The sequence below is a fragment of the Triticum urartu genome, chromosome 6 (genome assembly GCF_003073215.2).
Source record: "Triticum urartu cultivar G1812 chromosome 6, Tu2.1, whole genome shotgun sequence".
Classification (NCBI taxonomy): Eukaryota; Viridiplantae; Streptophyta; class Magnoliopsida; order Poales; family Poaceae; genus Triticum; species Triticum urartu.
The window spans coordinates 499,758,758-499,772,674 of record NC_053027.1 but is presented as its reverse complement, the minus strand read 5'-3'; positions in this window follow the sequence as shown (position 1 = coordinate 499,772,674).

Genomic DNA, 13,917 nt, shown 5'->3' with positions numbered 1-13,917 from the left:
GAATTCGGATCGGTTTTGAACTAACGCGAGATTAGCAACAGTAATCGAAGTGACGTGGCATCTTTAGCAGAGGTTTGCTGTAGCTTAATTATCTGGGTGTCACACGTAGGTCTGAGGTAAACTACTCACACTTCATCGGAGGGGCTATGGTGTTGATGTAGAAGCCCTCCGTGATCGATGCCCCCTCCGGCGGAGCTCCGGAACAGGCCCCAAGATGGGATCTCGTGGATACAGAAAGTTGCAGCGGTGGAATTAGGTTTTTGGCTCTGTATCTGATCGTTTGGGGGTACGTAGGTATATATAGGAGGAAGGAGTACGTTGGTGGAGCAACAGGGGGCCCACAAGGGTGGAGGGCGCGCCTGGGGGGGTAGGCGCGCCCCCTACCTCGTGGGCTCCTCTTTTGTGTCTTGACGTAGGGTCCAAGTCTCCTGGGTCTTGTTTTTGAGAAAATCACGTTCCCAAAGGTTTCATTCCGTTTGGACTCCGTTTGATATTCCTTTTCTTTGAAACCCCAAAACAGGCAAAAAACAGCAATTCTAGGCTGGGCCTCCGGTTAATAGGTTAGTCCCAAAAATAATATAAAAGTGGAAAATAAAGCGCAATAATGTCCAAAACAGTAGATAATATAGCATGGAGCAATCAAAAATTATAGATACGTTGGAGACGTATCAAGCATCCCCAAGCTTAATTCCTGCTCGTCCTCGAGTAGGTAAATGATAAAAACAGAATTTTTGATGCGGAGTGCTACTTGGCATAATTTTAATGTAATTCTTCTTAATTGTGGTATGAATATTCAGATCCGAAAGATTCAAGACTAAAGTTTAATATTGACATAAAAATAATAATACTTCAAGCATACTAACAAAGCAATTATGTCTTCTCAAAATAACACGGCTAAAGAAAGTATCCCTACAAAATCATATAGTCTGGCTATGCTCCATCTTCACCACACAAAATATTTAAATCATGCACAACCCCGATGACAAGCCAAGCAATTGTTTCATACTTTTGGTGTTCTCTAACTTTTTACAATCTTTACGCAATACATGAGCGTGAGCCATGTACATAGCATTGGTAGGTGGAATAGAATGGTGGTTGTGGAGAAGACAAAAAGGGAGAAGATAGTCTCACATCAACTAGGCGTATCAACGGGCTATGGAGATGCCCATCAATAGATATCAATGTGAGTGAGTAGGGATTGCCATGCAATGCATGCACTAGAGCTATAGGTATATGAAAGCTCAAAGAGAAACTAAGTGGGTGTGCATCCAACTTGCTTGCTCATGAAGACCTAGGGAAATTTGAGGAAGCCCATCATTTGAATATACATGCCAAGTTCTATAATGAAAAATTCCCACTTGTATATGAAAGTGACGAAATGAGAGACTCTCTACTATGAATATCATGGTGCTACTTTGAATCACAAGTGTGGCAAAAGGATAGTAGCATTGTCCCTTCTCTCTTTTTCTCTCATTTTTTTATTTGGGCCTTTTCTCTCTCTTTTTTATGGCCTCTTTTTTTAGTCCGGAGTCTCATCCCGACTTGTGGGGGGATCATAGTCTCCATCATCCTTTCCTCACTGGGACAATGCTCTAATTATGATGATCATCACACTTTTATTTTTCTTACAACTCAACAATTACGACTCGATACTTAGAACAAAATATGAATCTATATGAATGCCTCTGGCGGTGTACCGGGATATGCAATGACTCATGAGTGACATGCATGAAAGAATTATGAACGGTGGCTTTGCCACAAATACGATGTCGACTAGATGATCATGCTAAGCAATATGACAATGATGGAGTGTGTCATAATAAACGGAACGGTGGAAAGTTGCATGACAATATATCTCAGAATGGCTATGGAAATGCCATAATAGGTAGGTATGGTGGCTGTTTTGAGGAAGGTATATGGTGGGTGTATGATACCGGTGAAAGGTGCGCGATATTAGAGAGGCTAGCAATGATGGAAGGGTGAGAAAAGTGCGTATAATCCATGGACTCAACATTAGTCATAAAGAACTCATATACTTATTGCAATAATCTACAAGTTATCAAAGCAAAGTATTACGCGCATGCTCCTACGGGAGTAGATTGGTAGGAAAAGACCATCGCTCATCCCCGACCGCAACTCATAAGGAAGACAATCAAAAAATAAATCATGCTCCGACTTCATCACATAACGGTTCACCATACATGCATGCTACGGGAATCACAAACTTTAACACAAGTATTATTCAAATTCACAACTACTCTACTAGCACAACTTTAATATCACCATCTTCATATCTCAAAACAATTATCAAGCATCGAACTTCTCATAGTATTCAACACACTCATAAGAGAGTTTTATTATTAATCTTGTATACCAAGCCTATTAGGATTTTAAGCAAATTACCATGCTATTTAAGACTCTCAAAATAATCTAAATGAAGCATGAGAGATCAATAATTTCTATAAAACGAATCCACCACCGTGATCTAAAAGATATAAGTGAAGTACTAGAGCAAAACTACATAACTCAAAAGATATAAGCGAAGCACATAGAGTATTCTAACAAATTCCAAATCATGTATGGCTCTCTTAAAAGGTGTGTACAGCAAGTATGATTGTGGTAAAGTAAAAAGTAAAGACTCAAATCATACAATACGCTCCAAGCAAAACACATATCATGTGGCGAATAAAAATATAGCTCCAAGTAAAGTTACCGATAGAAGTAGACGAAAGAGGGGATGCCTTCCGGGGCATCCCCAAGCTATGGATTTTAGGTGTCCTTAGATTATCTTGGGGGTGCCATGGGCATCCCCATGCTTAGGCTCTTGCCACTCATTTTTCCATAATCCATCAAATCTTTACCCAAAACTTGAAAACTTCACAACACAAAACTTAAAGTAGAAAATCTCGTGAGCTCCGTTAGCGAAAGAAAACAAAAGACCACTTCAAGGTACTGTAATTAACTCATTCTTTATTTATATTGGTGTTATACCTACTTAATTCCAACTTCTCTATGGTTTATAAACTATTTTACTAGCCATAGATTCATCAAAATAAGCAAACAACACACGAAAAACAGAATCTGTCAAAAACAGAACAGTCTGTAGTAATCTGTAGGTAGCGCAAGATCTGGAACCCCAAAAATTCTACAATAAATTTCTGGAAGTGAGGAATTTGTCTATTAATCATCTTCAAAAATAATTAACTAAATAGCACTTTCCAAATAAAAATTGCAGCAGTTCTCGTGAGCGCTAAAGTTTCTGTTTTTTTACAGCAAGTGTAACAAGACTTTCCCCAAGTCTTCCCAACGGTTCTACTTGGCACAAACACTAATTAAACAAAAAAACACAACCAAAACAGAGGATAGATAAATTATTTATTACTAAACAGGAGAAAAAAGCGAGGAATAAAAATTAAATTGGGTTGCCTCCCAACAAGCGCTATCGTTTAACGCCCCTAGCTAGGCATAAAAGCAAAGATAGATCTAGGTATTGCCATCTTTGGTAGGCAATCCATAAGAGGCTCTCATAATAGATTCATATGGTAATTTAATTTTCTTTCTAGGTAAGTGTTCCATGCCTTTCCTTAATGGAAATTGGAATTTAATGTCTCTTCCTTCATATCAATAATTGCACCAATCGTTCTAAGGAAAGGTCTACCAAGAATAATAGGACATGAAGGATTGCAATCTATGTCAAGAACAATAAAATCTACGGGCACATAATTCCTATTTGAAACAATAATAACATCATTTATTCTTCCCATAGGTTTCTTAATAGTGGAATCCGCAAGGTGCAAGTTTAAAGAGCAATCATCAAAATCACAGAAACCTAACTAATCACACAAAGTCTTTGGAATCGTGGAAACACTAGCACCCAAATCACATAAAGCATAGCATTCATGATCTTTAATATTAATTTTAATAGTTGGTTCCCACTCATCATAAAGCTTTCTAGGGATAGAAACTTCCAATTCAAGTTTTTCTCCATAAGATTGCATCAAGGCATCAACGATATGTTTAGTGAACGCTTTATTTTGACTATAAGCATGAGGAGAATTTAGCACGGATTGTAACAAGGAAATACAATCAATCAAAGAGAAATTTTCATAGTTAAGTTCCTTGAAATCCATAATAGTGGGTTTAGCAACATCTAGGGTTTTAATTTCTTCAATCCCACTTTTATCAATTTTAGCATCAAGATCAAAAAATTATGAATTCTTGGAACAACTTCTAGGTAAAGGTGGATCATATTCAGTCCCATCATTATCAAGATTCATATTGCAAAACAAAGATTTAATAGGGGACACATCAATAACTTTTAGATCTTCATCTTTATTTTCATAGCAACTAGAAGAACACGCTCTTATAAAGGCATCTTTCTTAGCACGCATCCTAGCGGTTCTTTCTTTGCACTCATCAATGGAAATTCTCATGGCTTTGAGAGACTCATTGATATCATGCTTAGGTGGAATAGATCTAAGTTTCAAAGAATCAACATCAAGAGAAATTCTATCAACGTTCCTAGCCAACTCATCAATCTTAAGCAATTTTTCTTCAATCAAAGCATTAAAATTCTTTTGCGAAGTACTAAATTATTTAATATTAGATTCAAAATCACAGGGCTTCTTATTATAATTTCCATAAGAATTGTTGTAGGAATTACCATAATTATTAGAGGGATTACTAGGATAAGGCCTATGATTAAAATTTCCTCTATACGCGTTGTTACCAAAATTGTTCCTACCAACAAAATTCACATCCATAGATTCATTATTATTCTCAATCAAAGTAGACAAGGGCATATCATTAGGATCAGAAGAAACACTCTTATTAGCAAATAATTTCATAAGTTCATCCATCTTTCCACTCAAAACATTAATTTCTTCTATCGCATGCACCTTTTTATTAGTAGATCTTTCAGTATGCCATTGAGAATAATTAACCATAATATTATCTAGGAGTTTAGTAGCTTCTCCTAAAGTGATTTCCCTAAAAGTGCCTCCCGCGGCCGAATCTAAAAGATTTCTAGAAGCAAAATTCAATCCGGCATAAAATTTTTGTCTAATCATCCACAAATGTAAACCATGAGTAGGGCAATTACGTATCATTAGTTTCATTCTCTCCCAAGCTTGTGCAACATGTTCATCATCAAGTTGCTTTAAATTCATGATATCGTTTCTAAGAGAGATGATTTTAGTGGGAGGAAAATACTTAGAGATAAAAGCATCTTTGCACTTATTCCATGAATCAATACTATTTTTAGGCAAAGATGAAAACCAAGCTTTAGCACGATCTCTAAGTGAAAAAGGAAATAGCTTCAATTTAACAATATCATTATCCACATCTTTCTTCTTTTGCATATCACACAAATCAATGAAGCTATTTAGATGGGTAGCGACATCTTCACTAGGAAGGCCGGAAAACGGATCTTTCATGACAAGATTCAGCAAAGCAGTATTAATTTCACAATATTCAGCATCGGTAAGAGGAGCAATCGGAGTGCTAATAAAATCATTGTTGTTGGTATTGGTGAAGGCACACAATTTAGTATTATCTTGAGCCATCGTGACAAGCAAACGAACTAACACACAAGCAAACAAAAAGCAAGCGGGCAAAAAGAGGCAAATAGAGAAAGAGATGGAGGATTGAGAGAGAGGGCGAATAAAACGGCAAGGGTGAAGTGGGGGAGAGGAAAACGAGAGGCAAATGGAAAATAATGTAATGCGGGAGATAAGGGTATGTGATGGGTACTTGGTATGTTGACATTTGCATAGACCTGCCCGGCAACGGCGCCAGAAATCCTTCTTGCTACCTCTTGAGCACTGCGTTGGTTTTCCCCGAAGAGGAAGGGATGATACAGCAAAGTAGTGTAAGTATTTCCCTCAGTTTTTGAGAACCAAGGTATCAATCCAGTAGGAGGCTACGCATGAGTCCCTCGTACCTGCACAAAACAAATAAATCCTCGCAACCAACGCGAATAAGGGTTGTCAATCCCTACACGGCCACTTACGAGAGTGAGATCTGATAGATATGATAAGATAATATTTTTGGTATTTTTGTCATAAATGTGCAAAGTAAAATAAAGGCAAAGTAAAGAGCAAAGGAAATAACTAAGTAGTAGGAGATTAATATGATAAAGATAGACCCGGGGCCATAGGTTTCACTAGTGGCTTCTCTCGAGAGCACAGGTATTCTATGGTGGGTGAACAAATTATTGTTGAGAAATTGACATAATTGAGCATAGTTATGAGAATATCTAGGTATGATCATGTATATAGGCATCACGTCCGGGACAAGTAGACCAACTCCCGCCTGCATCTACTATTACTCCACTCATCGACCGCTATCCAGCATGCATCTAGAGTATTAAGTTAAAAACAGAGTAACGCATTAAGCAAGATGACATGATGTAGAGGGATAAACTCATGCAATATGATGAAAACCCCATCTTGTTATCCTCGATGGCAACTACTGTCACGGGGAAAGGACACCGCAAGATTGAACCCAAAGCTAAGCACTTCTCCCATTGCAAGAAAGATCAATCTAGTAGGCCAAACCAAACTGATAATTCGAAGAGACTTGCAAAGATAACCAATCATACATAAAAGAATTCAGAGAAGATTCAAATATTGTTCATAGATAGACTTGATCATAAACCCACAATTCATCGGTCTCAACAAACACACCGCAAAAAGAAGATTACATCGAATAGTTCTCCACAAGAGAGGGGGAGAACGTTGTATTGAGATCCAAAAAGAGAGAAGAAGCCATCTAGCTAATAACTATGGACCCATAGGTCTGAGGTAAACTACTCACACTTCATCGGAGGGGCTATGGTGTTGATGTAGAAGCCCTCCGTGATCGATGCCCCCTCCGGCGGAGCTCCGGAACAGGCCCCAAGATGGGATCTCATGGATACATAAAGTTGCGGCAGTGGAATTAGGTTTTTGGCTCCATATCTGATCGTTTGGGGGTACGTAGGTATATATAAGAGGAAGGAGTACATGGTGGAGCAACAGGGGGCCCATGAGGATGGAGGGCGCGCCTGCGGGGGTAGGCGCGCCCCCTACCTCGTGGCCTCCTCTTTTGTGTCTTGGCGTGGGGTCCAAGTCTCCTGGATCATGTTCGGTGAGAAAATCACGTTCCTGAAGGTTTCATTCCGTTTGGACTCCGTTTGATATTCCTTTTCTTCGAAACCCTAAAACAGGCAAAAAACAGCAATTCTGGGCTGGGCCTCCGGTTAATAGGTTAGTCCTGAAAATAATATAAAAGTGGAAAATAAAGCCCAATAATGTCCAAAACAGTAGATAATATAGCATGGAGCAATCAAAAATTATAGATACGTTGGAAACGTATCAACGCTCACGAGAATAATTTTCATTTTTTACCAGAGAGCGATAAAATACCAATTCCAACTGAAATAGATCATCATACAAATTGTCCTGGTCGTCCTAATTTTTTATAATGTTTGGAGTTACAGAAGTATTCGAAACCTCCAGATTGCTACAGACTGTTCTGTTTTGACAGATTCTGTTTTTCGTGTGTTGTTTGCTGATTTTGTTGAGTCTATGGGTAGTATCGGGGGGTATGAACCATAAAGAAGTTGGAATACAGTAGGTTTAACACCAATATAAATAAAGAATGAGTTAATTACAGTACATTAAAGTGGTGGTTTGCTTTCTTATAGTAACAGAGCTCATGAGATTTTGTGTTGAGTTTTGTGTTGTGAAGTTTTCAAGTTTTTGGGTAAAGAATTGATAGATTTTGGAACAAGGAGTGGCAAGAGCCTAAACTTAGGGATGCCCAAGGCACCCCAAGGTAAAATTCAAGGACAACCAAAAGCCTAAGCTTGGGGATGCCCCGGAAAGCATCCCCTCTTTCGTCTTCGTCTATCAGTAACTTTACTTGAGGCTATATTTTTATTCACCACATGATATGTGTTTTGCTTGAAGCGTCTTGTATGATTTGAGTCTTTGATTTTCAGTTTACCACAATCATCCTTGCTGTACACACCTTTTGGGAGAGACACGCATGAATCGGAATTTATTAGAATACTCTATGTGCTTCACTTATATCTTTTCAGCTAGATAATTTTGCTCTAGTGCTTCACTTTATATTTTTAGAGCATGGTGGTGGTTTTATTTTATAAAAAATATTTATCTCTCATGTTTCACTTATATTATTTTGAGAGTCTTTTAGAACAGCATGGTAATTTGCTTTGGTTATAAAATTATTCCTAATATGATGGACATCCAAGTTGGGTATAATAAAAACTTTCATATAGCGTGCATTAAAAACTATGAGATGTTTGATACTTGATAATTGTTTTGAGATATAAAGATGGTGATATTAGAGTCGTGCTAGTTGAGTAATTGTGAAATTGAGAAATACTTGTGTTGAGGTTTGCAAGTCCCGTAGCATGCACGTATGGTAACCGTTGTGTGACAAATTTGAAGCATGAGGTGTTTCTTTGATAGCCTTCCTTATGAGTGGCGGTCGGGGGCGAGCGATGGTCTTTTCCTACCAACCTATCCTCCTAGGAGCATGCGCATAGTGCTTGGTTTTGATGACTTGTAGATTTTTGCAATAAGTATGTGAGTTCTTTATGACTAATGTTGAGTCCATGGATTCTACGCACTCTCACCCTTCCACCATTGCTAGCCTCTCTTGTGCCGCGCAACTTTCGCCGGTGCCATAAACCCATCATTTACCTTCCTCAAAACTGCCACCATACCTACCTATTATGGCATTTCCATAGCCATTCTGAGATATATTGCCATGCAACTTTCCACTGTTCCGTTTATTGTGACACGCTTCATCATAGTCATATTGCTTTGCATGATCATGTAGTTGACATCGTGTTTGTGGCATGGCCACCATTCATAATTTTTCATACATGTCACTCTTGATTCATTGCACATCCCGGTACACCGCCGGAGGCATTCACATAGAGTCATATTTTGTTCTAAGTATCGAGTTGTAATTCTTGAGTTGTAAGTAAATAAAAGTGTGATGATCTTCATTATTAGAGCATTGTCCCGTGTGAGAAAAGGATGATGGAGACTATGATTCCCCCACAAATCGGGATGAGACTCTAGACGAAAAAGAGAGGCCATAAAAAAGATAAGGCCCAAACAAAAAAAAGAAAGAAAAAGAGAGAAGGGACAATGTTACTATCCTTTTTCCACACTTGTGCTTCAAAGTAGCACCATGATCTTCATTATAGAGAGTCTCTTATGTTGTCACTTTCATATACTAGTGGGAATTTTTCATTATAGAACTTGGCTTGTATATTCCAATGATGGGCTTCCTCAAATTTCCCTAGGTCTTCGTGAGCAAGCAAGTTGGATGCACACCCACTTAGTTTCTTTTGTTGAGCTTTCATACACTTATAGCTCTAGTGCATCCGTTGCATGGCAATCCCTACTCACTCACATTGATATCTATTGATGGGCATCTCCATAGCCCATTGATACGCCTAGTTGATGTGAGACTATCTTCCCCCTTTTTGTCTTCTCCACAACCACCATTCTATTCCACCTATAGTGCTATGTCCATGGCTCGCGCTCATATATTGCATGAAAGTTCAAAAGGTTTGAGAATGCTAAAGTATGAAACAATTGCTTGGCTTGTCATCGGGGTTGTGCATGATGGGAGCATTTTGTGTGACGAAAATGAAGCATGGCCAAACTATATGATTTTGTAGGGATGAGCTTTCTTTGGCTATGTTATTTTGAGAAGGCATAATTGCTTGGTTAGTATGCTTGAAGTATTATTATCTTTATGTCAATATTAAACTTTTGTCTTGAATCTTTCGGATCTGAACATTCATGCCACAATAAAGAAAATTACATTGAAAATCATGTTAGGAAGCATTCCACATCAAAAAATTCTGTTTTTATCATTTACCTACTCAAGGACGAGCAGGAATTAAGCTTGGGGGTGCTTGATACGTCTCCAATGTATCTATAATTTTTGATTGTTCCATGCTATTATATTATCTGCTTTGGGTGTTTAATGGGCTTTAATATGCTCTTTTCTATTATTTTTGGGACTAACCAATGAACCGGAGGCCGAGTGCCAATTTCTGTTTTTACCTATTTTAGTGTTGTGTAGAAAAGGAATATCAAACGGAATCCAAATGGAACAAAACCTTCGCGAGGATCTTTCTTAGAACAAACGCAAACCAGGAGACTTGGAGTGGAAGTCTGGAAGTCCGCAAGGCGGTGTCGCGACCCGACCCGAATGGATCAAGTGCTCTGTGCTCAGGTGTCATCCCTGGATCAGTAATGCTGACACCACACAATACATCGAAGGATTTATAGCAGAGTGGCAATCACACACTTATTACATCGTTGTCTCAAAAGAGAACTTATTACAATAAACATGGCTTAAGGCCATCTAGTAACGATAACAGCGGAAGACTCGGAAGATAAATGGGTCCATCAACTCCAATGGCATCACTGAGTATAGGACCACGACCTAAAACACCTCAATCGTCGTCTGAAAAGTCTGCAACATGAGAAGTTGCAGCCCGAAAACGGGTCAGCACATGGAATATGCTGGCAATGTAACACATAGAGAGTAATGGAATGAAATAGCTATACTATATGCATATATGGCTGGTGGAAAGCTCTATGGTTACAGTTTTGCGTAAAGCCAGTTTTTCCCTACTGCAAAGGAATAAGTTTATTTAGCTATCATGGTGGTTGTTAAACATTGAGAATGGTTGACAGCATTCTCAATCCCAATTAAAAATAATTAAAACCCAACAACATTAATTAGAAGTAACGTGTTGAGATTCACATGATATTCAAGTACTAGATACTCAATTTGTCCATAACCGGCGACACGGCTAATCATGATTAGTTTGTACACTCTGCAGAGGTTTGCGCACTTTTCCCCACAAGACTCGATCGCCTCCGTTTGTTTTCTCGCACTACATGGTGTTTGAGAAACGGATGACCGAGACACGGTCTTTCAGAAGCGCTAGCACCTTACATGTGGGGTAGACCGTACCACCTACAACCCCTACATCTGCTAGTCCACCCTGTAAGAGTTCGCACAACTTAGTCAACTATGCCAGAGCCCATAATGGCTTGTGGCTGCACACGGAAGTTTCTAGCATGAAAGATCTTATGATCCCTTTGAGCCTGGGTGGCGGTCCAAAAAAAACAGGCAAGTCCTGATAGACATCAGGTGCCTCAATCCACCCAGATGTGTGTTTAAGTTGCCACCTTAGATAAACCATTAAAATTATCAACTCACATCTGTCATGGATATCACTCACCCAATCCACGTCTACTAGCATAGCATGGCATAATAAGCAAACGTAGAAGTAACTCCCAAAGGTTTCATAACAATACAGGTGATAGGTACTACCTCATCTACTTCCCATCCCACAATTTAATTAGATCCTAATCATGCAATGTGTGAGGATCGATCTAATGCAATAAAACATGGGTTGTAGAAAGGTATGATCAAAGTGTTACTTGCCTTGCTGATGATCCGTGAGTCCTAGGGTTTCGAAGTAACAGGCGGCGCAATCCGGGTAATCTATCGCAGACAAACAACAAGCACACAATAAGTACTCATCTAATGCACAGGTAAAACTTGAACAAGAGATCGAACCAGAAAGTTCAACTTAAGAACTCTGGTTGCAAAGAAAAAACGAATCGAACAAAGAAACGGAAAACAAACGGCGGAAGAAAACAACTCGGTTCTAGCAAGTTGAAAATAGGTCAAATTTTACCGGGGCAAAAACTTGTTTAAGTTTATTAGACGGAACGGCGGTTTCGAAACGAAACTCCAGGCGCTTGAATCACCTGATTCCGATAAACGAGCGAGAAGATAAACTAGAACGAAGATCGGATCTGAGATCGCGATCGCGGAATAAATCCGACGAAAAGAAAAAGAAGAACGGTTAAACGAACAGACGTTCGTTAACCTAGAAGAATCCGGTGATCACGTTCATTAGGACGAACGGTCCGGCGAACGGTCCAAAGGCAACTAAATCGGAAAAGAAAACGAATCCGATCTAGGGTTTCGGAGAAGAAAATCGAAACGAAAAACCGATCTAGGAAAACGAATCAGAAGAGAAGAAAAGAATCGGAACGATTAGAAGAAAACGATCCAAGGAAAAGAGACGCGGGCCAACCTCCAGTGAGGTCTCCGGCGAGGGGCTCCGGCGGCGTGGCGTAGGGCGGCGGCGGCGTGGACAAGGTGCGGCGGTGGCGTGGGCAAGGTGCGGCGGCGGTGTAGGGCGCGGGGTGGGGTGCGGTGGAGGGCTTGGGGCTTGGGGTTTGATTTGATGGGTTTAGAGGGGGGTGTTGGGATATTTATATTGGGGAGGGGAGAGGAGACTTGGGGTAGGGGACAAGAAATAGAGTAGGAAAAGGAAAACGAAACAAAGGAAAAGGGGCTAGCCTAGAGTCCTTCTAGGACTCGGCTAAGAGGCAAGAGGCGGCGGCTGCCTCGCCTGGCGCTGGCGCTGGCACACGCGCGGCTACTAAATCGGAAAAGAAAACGAATCCGATCTAGGGTTTCGGAGAAGAAAATCGAAACGAAAAACCGATCTAGGAAAACGAATCAGAAGAGAAGAAAAGAATCGGAACGATTAGAAGAAAACGATCCAAGGAAAAGAGACGCGGGCCAACCTCCAGTGAGGTCTCCGGCGAGGGGCTCCGGCGGCGTGGCGTAGGGCGGCGGCGGCGTGGACAAGGTGCGGCGGTGGCGTGGGCAAGGTGCGGCGGCGGTGTAGGGCGCGGGGTGGGGTGCGGTGGAGGGCTTGGGGCTTGGGGTTTGATTTGATGGGTTTAGAGGGGGGTGTTGGGATATTTATATTGGGGAGGGGAGAGGAGACTTGGGGTAGGGGACAAGAAATAGAGTAGGAAAAGGAAAACGAAACAAAGGAAAAGGGGCTAGCCTAGAGTCCTTCTAGGACTCGGCTAAGAGGCAAGAGGCGGCGGCTGCCTCGCCTGGCGCTGGCGCTGGCACACGCGCGGCTGGGGGCTGGGGCGGTGGCCGGCTGGCTGGGCCTTGGCCCGGCTGGCCTGCGGGGAGTTTTTTTTTTAACTGGTTTTCGCGCGCAGAAAACAAAAGAAAAAGAAACTAAACGAACTCCGAAAAACCTAAAGTAAATTTTCCCCGACTCCTAAAAATGAGTCGAACAAAATGAACTTTACTCCGGACCTAAAATGCAATTTTCGAAAACACGCATTTTTCCCTATCCAAATAAAAAGCAAACAACTCCGGAAAAACCAAAACTTGATCTATTTATTAAATCTTTATTTTTCCTCAATTTTGGGAAAGTCATATTATTCCCTCTCTCATATATTTTGACACCGGAAAAATAATTGAAGATGAAATAAATAAATCAAATGATCCTCTTTTCAAATTCGAGAAAACTCTCAAATATGAAAATAACGAAATCTCCAACTCTCTCCGAAGATCCTTGAGTTGCGTGAAATTTCTAGGATCGACCAAAATGTAAGAAAATATGATATGCATGATGATCTAGTGTATAACATTCCAAATTGAAAATTTGGGATGTTACAAACCTACCCCCCTTAAGATGAATCTCGCCCTCGAGATTCGGGTTGGCTAGAAAATAGGTGAGGGTGGTCCTTGAGCAAATCTCTTCTCTCTCCCAGGTGGCTTCATCCTCTGAGTGGTGGTTCCACTGAACTTTGCAAAATTTGATAACTTTGCTGCGAGTAACTCTACTGGCAAACTCGAGAATCTTGACTGGCTTCTCCTCATACGTTAAGTCATCCTTCAACTGAATCGCTTCGAGTGGCACGGTATCTCTTAGCGGTATCTCTGCCATCTCGGCATGACATCTCTTCAGCTGAGAAACATGGAATACACGTGAACTCCTAACAGTCCCTCTGGTAATTCCAACTTATAAGCGACTTC